The sequence below is a fragment of the Pteropus vampyrus genome, unplaced genomic scaffold (genome assembly GCF_000151845.1).
Source record: "Pteropus vampyrus isolate Shadow unplaced genomic scaffold, Pvam_2.0 Scaffold702, whole genome shotgun sequence".
Lineage (NCBI taxonomy): Eukaryota > Metazoa > Chordata > Mammalia > Chiroptera > Pteropodidae > Pteropus > Pteropus vampyrus.
Window position 1 is genome coordinate 1,182,773 of NW_011889483.1, and position 12,762 is coordinate 1,195,534.

Consider the following 12,762-nt stretch of genomic DNA (forward strand, 5'->3'; position numbering starts at 1 on the left):
AGAAAACAGAATAATAAATAAATACCAATATAGAAATTGTGAAATGATGACAGGCTAGATTAGGGTAGTTAAGAATGAAATAGTAAAGATATTTTAATAATCATTGATAATAGAATATTCGAGTACATGTAGCTTAATAAATAATCACAACTTTGAGTCGACAATAATATGTTCAATCATGTTCATTGTAAATGGTTCAAAGGTAGAGGGGCATGGCATATATTTAGAATAATGCCATGTATAAAGTATATATTGTTTAAAATTTATCATCTTTTTTTTTTGAAAAAATAATCTTTAGGCATCTAGATACACCACTTTGAGAAATAGCATTCTCCAGACTAGCAGGCTTGCTTAGATAATGAGCTATATGAATAATATTGGGCCACAAAAATCACGATTTATACTCAAGTAATTAATGTTATGATTTATTTCTTGCACGCTGCATTTGAGGTTATATTGATGCATATTTGAAGAATAACTTCTCACATCTAATTTTCATTCTGAAGAATAACTTCTCACATCTAATTTTCATTCCTATTTGAAAGTACTCTCAGAATCTTCACATATTTCAAATAAAGCTACCTCTTTCAGGAAAAGCACCAGCTAGCTAAATTATTATTAAGACAGTGTTTTAAAATGCATGTTTAATCTAAACATTATACTGATTTAAATGATCTAATCCAATACAAATTATAGCCATATGAAAATAAATATATAAGTTAACAAAAATCCATTACTCAGTAAAATCTTTTTTTTTCCAGTAGCGTTGGGGGCACATTAGAAACAATGATGTGCATATCCAGCTGATTGACCACAGAGATCTGAAAGAAGAAAAAAACCCAGCATTTTAATTGCATTTTAATTCTATAATTAAAAATAACATTTATTTCTTCCCTACTCTGCACTGATATTTTTAAATTTAGGAATAAATTATATTTTTGGTTACACAATCTCCACTAGATGAGGGGGACATGTCGAGACCGATATACTTGTTTACTTATAAGTTACAGAACTCTAAACAACTTTGACTGTTGTAGATGTTGGTTTTTTTTTTCTTGGTCATTTTCTAGGACATGAGCGAAGATGTTTTTGTTTGTTTGTTTGTTTTTAATGTGTTCTTTAAGGACACAGAAGAATGAAAAGCACAGCTTTTAGATTTTATAAATATCATGAGATCATTTATTCATTGTGACTAGGAATCTGGGATATGACTACTTAGAATAATTTATTCCATGTAGTCATCATAGATAGTCTTTACATCTGCCAAATCCAACTTTATGTATGTACAGATCGAGATATATGCATACAAATTTACATATGGGCTAAAATAAATTTCAACAGCTGTTTATGAATTACTCCTATTTATTTAACATTTACAGAATTCTTTCTATTCTTATTTAGAAAAATAAAGAAAACTAAAAGCATTTATTCCCTCCTTACAACATACACTTTTCTTTTTCCTCAGTGTTTTAGAGGCTTTAACTCATTTATTTAATAACTACCATATCAGGTAGTTATAATTATTATTCCAATTTTAAATAAGAAAACTGATAAAACAAAGAGACATTTAATAACTTGAAGCTGGTTAGCACAGGCTGTCTGACTCCAGAATGTGTGCTCTTTACTATTGCCTAATATGGATATAAAAAAATGTAAATTCAAATCATATATTGTCTTGCATGTACATTACACACTATAAAATTGTATAAGTGCATATACATCAGGACTATAAATTAAATATTCTAGATTCAGTATATTTATTACCATATAGCTAAATATAATTTATTCTAGGGGATGATTTTTGTTTATAAGTATTTTTGATATAGCTGCTCATAGATTCTCTATCAGGAGTCACAAACTCAGTGTCTTCAGGAACCAAGAAGTAACCTAAAAAAGTGAAGTAGCCAAAAATATGAAATGATAGTGATAAATAGAAGTGAGCCTACAACTTGTTGAAGAGGTCAACTACTAACTCATCTCTAGTAAATATTTCCATGTGGTAAAGCAGGTCCAGATTTGAAATATTTACAACTAATTAGAAGTTTTTCAGACCATTGTGTGAACTAAATAGTTATGTTTTACAGTCTATACTTAGCCAAGCATCTGTTCTACTACCACCTATGAGCAAACAGTTAACAATGCTGGTTATAACTCTGCATCCCTAACTCATTATAGGTGGAACTAAACATTTAAATTTTCCTTAAACATGTGGACGAATCTTGATTGTGCCTTCACAAAAAAAAATACAACTTCATTAGAGATGGGATTATCACAGTTTTTGTGTAACTTTCTTTACTTATCCATCCTAAATAAAAAAAGAGACAGAAGTTATATAAAAGTATTTTTGTTTTGTTTCAGTTTGTTTATTTTTGTTTTTAGTAGGATAAACACATGACCAAATCTCCAGATATGATATTTACAAAACTGTTTTCTCCCTCTCATTCTCCTTTGCTTCTTCCTTTATCTCCCACTCTCTTTCTCTTCTTCTTTTCTTATCTTTTTTCCCTTTCAACACTGAATCAAAGACTATAATAGAATGAAATGAAATGAAACGGAATGGAATGAAATATAATTAAATTAAATTAAGTTAAATTAAATTTAGGGTCAAAAGAAAATGGCCTGAAACAAATAGTAACCATGGTATGTTATCTCAACGAGAATAGTTTCCTCAACCTCCTCTGGAGTTTGGCGGAACCATATGATGGAATACTGATCAATATAAAGTAAGTGCAATGGAAGAAATGAGTATTCTTAAATCTGTGTGAATCTACCCTTTCTCTCCCAACCTCTATCTGAATAAAGAAGTCAAAAAAAAAAAAAGGCAAAAACACAAGTTAAAGAAATTGAGTCCTTGAATCTCTACATGTAGAAAAGCTGTCAAGAACATCACCCGGCCATGTACATGCTCATTGCTATGTCTTGTGAGAGAAACATCAAATGTGTTTTTTTAAACTGCTGAAATTTTGGAGTTTTTTGTTACACCATCAGTCTACCATGATAAACACTCATTTGTCACGTTGTTTGTCATGGATTCATTACACATGGGATCTATTACACAGAGCTATTAGATTCTTACTAATTGTAGGACAATGAAAAACTAGAATGTTAGTTATACGTGGGTTCAGAGATTTAATAGAATTTCCCCTTGTATAAAAATATGTTCTGAGTTTTAGAAGCTTATATCCAAGTAATATTTGGAATGCAGTCAATTCATGTGCTAGGACCTCTATTTGGAAGCAAAATTTGGCCTTGTAGATATAAACAACTCTATTGTTTGCCTTTTAAGAACAGTTAGTAATTTCCCAGAAAGACAAATTACTTATTTAAAGGGAATTTTTAATTTGTTAATGAGCTTAGGGGCTAAATTGTGACCGAATTAACAAAATAATTAAGATTTAAGATCCTGTGGAATATATATACATAAATATATATATATAAATATATAAGGCTTACAATTTCTCAAAAAGGTCTCCCAATTTTAATAACTTTTGAAAACATACTTTGTATTTTTAAGATGTAAAAATTATGTATTTCTAATTTTGATAAAACAAAAGTTCTACTTTACTTAATCTCAAAAATGGTTGTCTCATCTTATCTGTTAGTTGTCGTCTTTAAAATTTTAAATCTTTTTAAAGTGTTAATATATGGCTTATGTAGAATGTACATATTTTTGACTATGCAAATGGAGAATAAGCTTTTACAGTTTAAATTTTGATGTTTCAAAGAAATCCAACATCCCTGAATCTTTGGTTTCTTCTATCATCTATAGCAAAGATATTTAAATCTTTGTTAACTAGATATCGTTTATATTACTTTTCTAGTATAGCTTTTTTGTGAATAGTTCCAGAAATATGCATGACAGTATATTATGCCAAATGTTAATAAAATTGTAATTATATAGCAGAATTTTTTAATGTTTGCTATAATAAATTAACACTTGTATTTTTGGAACTAATTGCAAATGTCTAACCAATATGCTGTGTAACTGAAACTAATATAAAATAATGTTGAATGTCAACTGTAATTGAAAAATAAAAAAATATTAAAACATTCTTATAAAATTGCTTAATTTCATTCTTTATGTGTTGATTACTAATAAAAATGTTTTAGAAAATATTCTTATCATTGGAATCCATCTTTGTTGCTAGGTATAGTCACACCACACAAAAAAGAAGAAGGAACATTTGTGAAGCACTAAATTCTAAAAACAGAGATTGCCAATTTATACATTTTATTTCTAAATCCTTTAGATTCTTTATCAGAAACCTCTTATGTTTTCTTTTTTTTCCCATTTGTTCCAATATAGTTTAGACAGTGCCATCCAATAGAAATATAATCTGTCACAAATACATATAAGATATATAACTTAAAGTTTTCCAGTACCCAAAATAAAAGATAAAAAAATAGTGAAATTAATTCAACAATACATTTAACACAATATATTCAATATGTTATCAAGTCATCGTGTAATAAATATAAAACAACTTATTAAGGAAAAAAATTACATTTTTTCATGCTAAATCTTCAAAATTCATTGTGTATTTTATACCTCTAGTACATCACAATGCAACTAAGCCACATTTCAAGTGCTCGGTGGCAAATATCTAACATATTGGACCCTCTGGAGGGTCCTATAGCTCTAGAGACCCTTATCATGTTCTGCTTGGACTGGTAACTATCTCTTTTAACTGGTTTCTGATACAACCCCATTTTCTTTAAAAGAGAATAGGTATTTTAATGGTCTTTTGAGATCAATGTGTATATTCTTTTTTGATACTATACCATGATACTACATTTGGAGAAGGAGCATTCTAGGTAGAGCCACTTCAAAATCTCTAAAGTGAGAGCATGTCTGGCTGTTTGAAAAGCAATTTGACCGACATTATCTAGACTGAATGACTTAGAAGAAAAGTAGAAAATGAGGCCATTGGAGGACAAATTATCAAGAGCTTCACAGTCTTCTTTAGTGACTTGAAAACTTTTCTGAAAACACAGAAGTGACAATGGAAGGTTTTCAGCTAAGAAATAATAGGACCTGAATTAAATATGAATCATTTTGGGTGTTATATTAAAACAAACTTTAGTGGAACAAGAATGGAAACATTAGGGCAAGTTAATGTTTGTACAATGATATAGGTGAGATACAATGGTAGTTTCAACCAAGTTGTAATAGTAGGAGTGTTAAAAAATGTGCAGATAACATGTAGCTCTATATCTATATTTATATCTACGTCTATAACTATAACTATATAACAACAGTATTTCCTAAGGGATTGAATGTGTGGTTTAGGAGAAGAAGGAATCAAAAACCTTTTAGCCTAAGGAACTCAAAGATGAGGGGACTGAGAAGAAAGAAAAAGGTAAGAAGTAAACAAGAGAGAATGGTGGCCTGAAAGCCTAGTAAAGGTAACAATCAGTCAAGTGTTGCTGATGGTTCAAATAAGATGAAGACTGAAATTATTGGTGCTTTTAGTACAAGAAACAATTGATGATGTTGACATAAGCTGTTTTAGATGAGTGTTGAGAGTGAAATTATAATTAAAGAGGTTTTAAGAATATTAGATGCTGGAAAATGAAAGTCAGTTCTGTCTACTGCCATGCCACCCTGAGCAAGCTTGATCTCGTCTGATCTCGGAAGCTAAGCAGGGTCAGGCCTGGTTAGTACTTAGATGGAAGACTACCTAGGAAGACCAGGTGCTGTCGGCATAAAAAATAAAAAATAAGAGAACGTAAGTTGACAAGCTCCTTGCAGTCTGTGAGGTCAACCAAGGGGTGCCTGCCTAAAAAAAGAAAGAAAGAAAGAAAGTCAATTCTAACAATGATATTTTCTGGAAAGAGGAACTGAAACAGTGTAGCAGTTGGAAGTAGATGTAGGTCAAGAGGGTTTTTAAAATTATTTTTTGGAGATAGAAAAAAAGTATGGTAATGGGAATAATCAAATAAAGGAAGGAGACTGATGTTGATAATGTATATAAGAAATGGGAGAGCTACTTAAACAATATCTTAGGGCTGGTGAGCAGAGGACTGGATCTGTTGCACAGGTGGAGATAATGGCTCTAGAAAAACACATAGAGAATCCATCTTAAAGAATGGGAAAGAAGGCAAAGAATGTTGGTGTACATTCTGGCAGGTAGATGGTTTAGTGATGGGAGTGATGAGATCACAGCAATAGTGTGAGGCAGTGAATGATTGACAGCCAAATGGTGAGAATAACGGCTGGATCCCTAGGAAGGAGAAAGGGTAGAGAAATAGTTACAAGGTGCACCGAGAATCCTACCTTGCCAGTAAGTGGTATAAAGACTGTGGCAAACAAATATAGAAAAGAACACAAAAGCCATTACTTGACAAGGCAGCAGAAGTACTAACCTCAGGGGAGGTCCAGATTTGTATTATGCAAGGTTTAATCTAAATTAAAAATCTTATCTTCACTCACTCTTACTAAAAATTTTTCAATAGTTTCCTGTTGACTTTAGGAAAAAGATTCAATACTTTTAATATAACCTAAAGCTTTTATATGAACCAGCTACTTCCATCTTCAGGCCTGTCTCTTATTTACTTTCTCTCTCTCACTGAGATAATATCCATTAGTTATTTATACCTGCCATCCTTTCTCTTCCTTCTTGGTTTTGGCATATTTTGTTCCCTCTACATGAAAGTCTTATTTCTCTTCATATCTCCCTTTTGTTGATTTAAAGGATTTCAGATCTTATAAAGAGTATTTTGCTGAGATGGCTTCTTTGTACATATATATCATAATTTATAAATGAATAACATTATGAGTTCTTTGAATTAATTTTTCTAAATGTATTTTGGATAATTTTAAAAGTATATTTTATAATTTACACATAATAGTTCATAGAGTTCAAATAAAAATCACATAAAATTCATATTGCTTATGTACATATCATATACATATATATGTATATTTCATTTTTTAAATAATATTTTAAGTATATTTAGTGAGCTTATCAGCCTTAAAGCATTGCAATGTGCCTATCTTAAATAACAGGAAGAGAAATAACATTATTTCACATAATGTTTACAGATATTGATTTGATTGAAAATCTCTGTCAGCCATAATATCACCTATGCCAAAAGCTTATTGGCTTAGACTGGCCTTGGTTTATTTTATGCAGCTTAACTGTTATACATGAGAAAGTTCTGGCCTTCATACTAATCACAATCATGGTGATAGTTCTTTACCAGTGTCTAAAAAGAATAATATTTGGTCACTGATATCTGCATATATACAAAGGTTAAACTTATCCAGAGAACTAAGTGAAGAAAACTGTGAAAGATAAAGATTTAATAAGATGTAAAGAGCATAAGGAAAAATATACTTTATTCTGTCTGTGACAGATAGCTCCAATAATAAATATAATTTCTGATGAATCTGATCAGAGAAAAGTCCAAATAATGATAGATATTCCATAGGGTGTAGATGCACTGGTATTGAATATTTTGAGTAAGTGTTAATATCAAACAACCCTTGGGAATAATCTACCATTGAGCTTGTACTGACTGAGAAAAAGCAGACTAGAAAGGTGATGTTACTGACTGAAGCCAAATACAACAGTCATGGGTCATCCATTTGGACATAAACTTGCTTCAAAATAGTTCCTTTTGTTTTCTTAATTACACAAGGCCTATAAGTAATTTAACCAGTAATAAAAAAATCTTTTAACTTGTACAGCACAACTCTGTAAAGCATTTTATAATTTTAAGTAGCTCCAGCCAACTCTATATTAAAAATGAGATCCATGGACCAAATAGAAATCTAATGCTTACAACATTGCTGTCACAATCATATATAAAAACAGATACTGTATTTCCCAAATGACAAAAAAAAAAAACCCATAAAGCTATATTTTTTATATGCTGAACTATAGCTATCAACGACCTGAATTCAAATTAATCACATTATAGAAAACTGGTATCAAAATAATTTAAATGTTCTATGAGTTAAAAACACTGACCCAACTATTATTTTATGTACTCCCTTATCCGAAGTTTTATCTACTTACAAATACATCAGCTTTGCCACTTAGTCCCTTCCCATAGTCGTCAGTTGCAATTACTTGAAACTTGAAATAGGACTCTCTCATATTATGGAAGTGCATAGCAGTTTTGATATGCTCTGTATATGTTTCCACCACAAATCCTCCTTTTTCCTCTTTAATTGGAGGTATTATGATGTATGCCATGGCACCATAATTGCCAGTATCTTATCAGTAGCCTAGGAGCGGGGGAATCACAGGTTATAAATAATCTGGAAAAAAAAAAACTTTAGGAAAAAAAGTGGCATAGATGATAGAGGCTCTGTTTATCCCTCTGGTGTCCAAATCAAAGTTGTGATGGAAACAAGGAGCAGCAGCAAGGAAAAATCTCCTGGGATCTAGAGGAACAAACCATACAACTGGAAAACACCCTGCAACAGCAGAAGGTAGAACGGGGTGAGGACATGGGCATGCCCAGTCCTGAGCAGCTGAGTGAGATGGAGGCTGGGGTAGTGGCAGCGGCAGAGGCCTCTTAAAGGGGCCATGACTATGAGAAGAGTTTCACGGTGACGGACCTGCTTGCTCTGAGCACCAGTGCCAATTGGGCTGTGTGAAGTGGGCACCAAGGACTTACAGGGAGACATTGTTGGAGTGAAGGCCGAGTTGAAACTTGCTTGGTATGGAAGTGCCAGCAGTATCCATTGGTCCGTGATGAGCCCTCCCCACTCCCAGTGTGCAGACACAGCGTCACCATAGCTGTGATGTCATCAAACTGGATAAAAGAGGTGGCTCCACCCTGAGGATTCCCTGAAACCCCACCTCCCCCAACTCGGGCCCCACCCCATCCAGGTGTATCCTCAGCTACTCAGGTGCTCCTTATTGCGACTCATACTGGAGGCAGCCTTGGTTTCTGGTGTGGCCTTTTGAGGCAACTATAAGCACAGCATCTGGGGATTGCTTGCTGAATCTTAACAGGTGGCCCCAAGGGGAAGAGGCTTGGGCTAAATTTGGCCTGCAGCTGACCCCCTCTTAGGACTGTGCCACTGGACACCTACTTCACAAATCCACATGAGACTGGGATATTTAGGAGCTTTGCTTAGTACATAGAAACAGGCACAGAAAGACAGCCAAAATGGGAAGACAAAGAAGCAGAAGCCATATGAGAGAACAGAACAGAGATCCAAATATAATGGAGTCAAATAATCTAACAGATGCAGAGTTCAAAACACTGGTTATAAAGATGCTCAAAGAACTTTTGGGAAGTGTAGATAAATTCAGTGAGAACTTCAACAAAGATTAAAATCATAAAATTGGAAATGGGAATTATACAAGGGAACCAGTCTGAAATGAAGAACACATTATCTGAGATGAGAAGTATATTAAATGGAAAAAACAAAGGCATAAACAAAGTGAATAAAGAAGAGGATCAAATGCCCTATCTAGCAGGACAGAAAAGTCAATCAGGACACTCAATCAGAAAGTCAAGAAAAAAGTTGCCAAGACTATAAAAACAATTTAAGGAGGATATGGGACACTATTAAGGCTTCAAATATACATCGGTTCAGCATAACTGAAGAAAATCAAGATGTTAAACAGCCGTTTGACAAAATGATGATGGAAAATTTCCCTAACCTGGTCAAGGAAATGGATATAAAACCCCAGGAAGCTCAGAGAATTACAAAAATCAGGGATCCAAAGAGGCCCACACTAAGACACATCATAATTAAAATGCCAAAGGTTAAATACAAAGAAAGAATATTAAAAGCAGCAAGAGAAAAACAAATAATAACATATAAGAGAAAACCCATAAGACTGGCAGCTGATTTCTCAAAAGAAACTATGCAGGACAGAAGGGCTTGGCAAAAAACATTCGACAGGATGAAGACGTAGGATCTACAACCAAGAATAATTTATCCAGCAAAGCTATCATTTAGAGTTGAAGGTCAGATAAAGAGCTTCCCAGACAAAAATGAGCTAAAGAAATTTATCACCACCAATCCAATACTACAGAAAATGTTGGAGGGACTTCTTTAAGAAGAAAAACACATGTATCAAAAACAGGAATAAAGGATGGTAACAACTACATTCCTATCAATAAGTACCTTAAATGGAAAAGAATTAAGTGCCCCAACCAAAAAAATGGAGTGGCTGAAAAGATAAGAAAACAATACTCTTATGTATGGAAAGGAAGGGGATAGAAAAAGATATTGCTTTGATGGACCTAGAAGGTATTTAAGTCAGACAGAGAAAGATAAACACTATGTGATTTGACTTATATGTGGAATCGAAGGAATAAAAAAAACAAACTAATAAAAAACAGACTCACAAATATAGTGGACAATTTGGTGTCTGACAGAGTGGAGGGAGGTTTGGGGGGCTGGGAGAATGAGGTGAGGGGCTAAAGAAGTACAAATTAGTAGCTGATGGATGATTGTGGGAATGGGGAACACAGCATAGGGAATGCAGTTAGCATTAATACGTTGGCTAGATGGAAGGCTAGGGGAGGGATGGTGCAATTGGGAGGATTGTTTTATGAACTATATAGATGTCTAACCAATGTACTGTATACTTGAGACTAAATAAAAAATAATAATTTAAACAAAAGAAAGTAAAATGACAAAAGAATGGGAGAAAATATTTGCAAATCATGTATTTGATAAAGGTCTTGTATCCAGAATACATAAAGATATCTCAGTAAGAGAAACACAAATAACATTATTAAAAACTGGGCAAAGGATCTAAATAGGCATTTCTGCAAAGATTACAAATGGCCAAAAAGATGTTCAACATCGTTAGCCATTAGAAAAATGCAAATCAAAACCATGAGATTCCACTTCACACCTACTTGGCTGGTTATAATAATTAAAAAAAAAAAGACAACAACAAGGATATGGAGAAATTATGAAAGATAAAACGGCATAGCTGTTTTGGAAAACAGTTTGGTGGCTCCTCAAAATATTAACCATAGTTACTTATATGACCCAGCAATTACAATCCTAGGAATCTACCCAAGAAAAATGAAACATGTCCATACGAAGACCTGTACGGGGATGCTCTTGGCAGCTTTATTCATAACAGCCAATGTCCAGATGGGAGAATTTCCATCAATGTCCAAAAGATGTCCAAAGTTCATTGATGGGTAAATGGGTAAACAAAACATGGCTGGTTATCCATACAATAGAATATCGTTCAGTAAAAAGGAACGAAGGGCCGATATGTGCTCTAACACTGGTGAATCCTGAAAAGACTATGCAAAGGGAAAGAGGCTAGTCACAAAAGACCACAGATTACATGGCTGCATTGGTATGGATCGTCCAGAGAAGGCAAAGCTACGATGGCAAAGTAGCAGCTGCCTGCACTCAGAGTGGAAGCAGGAAGAGACTGAAAGTGGGCACAAAGTTTCTGTTTGGGGGAGACTGAGGTGTTCTAAAACTGTGATGTTGCATCACTCTGAAAATTTATCAAAAAAAACAATGTAAATGTAGAGAGAGTGAATATTATGGTACCTCAAGAGTTATTAAAAAAATAGAAAAGCAAAGAAAAAAGGCATTTTCAAAAATAAAAGTTCAGTAGTCTAAAGAATCAGTCTTCATTGAAAAAAGGTTCATTTGCCTCTTGGGGAAAAAAAACTGTTGTAAAGGACTTATTTATGTTTGTAAGAGTGATATTCCTTGAGTAGTAATAATACAAAAAAAGTTTATTTTTTCTGGATATTATGTAGATATGTAGACTTTATGTCCACTTTATATCGAATGGTTGTCATTAGAATGATAATAACAACTAAGATCTGAATTAAAGAGCTTAGACACTAACAGAGTCCAGTACGTGAATCAAGTGTTTTGACTGGCATGTCAAATGGGTTCCTTTCTGGTCTGTGGTCCAAGTTGATTTAAGGGTGAGATTGATTGTTTACCTAACCATTGCTTTGTGCATAAGCACAGTATATGATTGCGTGTGTGTGTGTTTTTAGTGAACCTATTTCCTAAAGGGAAAAACAATGAAATAAACACATTTATACCTCAAACGACAATAAGACAAATCGAAATTCAGAGCTTTTAACCAGTAATCCCAGAAAGGCATGAAGACATTGTAATTAGTTAATGCCATGTCATAATATGACAGAGTTAGAATACTATTCCAACTTCCTTTTTCATTATCTCGTATTCTGATTAACCATATTTACTCCTGGTGGCATGTGCTTATGACCTACGTGTTAAGATTTCTTTTTATTTAGAATTTTTAAAAAGTAAATAATTGCTTACTATATGTTTTGTGTGAGTGCGTGTGTGTGTTTAATAAAGCTGTGAGCATAATATATTAGGCTGACTTTATGGCTTCTACTTCAGGGAAATTTTTCGGAATGCCAACTTAAGAATTATTTCATAGTGAAATATATAGAAGCAGAATTAATCTTAGTGAATTAATACAAAGCTATATACACCCTACTCATGAAACTAGATATGTAAATGTTGTTTTTATTACTATTTTCATTATCTGATTATTCTTAGTTTAACCAGTGACATTATTGTTAAATATCATATATCAAGCATTTCTGTTTTGTCATTCCAATACTAAAAATTCTATAAAATAAACATTTTTAATAAAATAAAAACTCCCAGAAGAACGAATTGTTCTACATATACATATATATTAATGCTGTCCATTAGTACTTTCTGCAATGATGGAAATACTCTAAGTATGTTCTGTCCAATACAGTAGCCTCTGGGCACATAAGACTATTGACTACTTGAAACAAGACTAATGT

General features: G+C 33.0%; 2 pseudogenes; one reads left to right on the forward strand and one right to left on the reverse strand.

The window, feature by feature from the left end:
* LOC105309252 overlaps positions 1–12,762 on the reverse strand; it is a 98,227-nt pseudogene that overhangs the window by 45,466 nt on the left and 39,999 nt on the right.
* LOC111733946 lies at positions 5,588–5,706 on the forward strand (annotated as a pseudogene).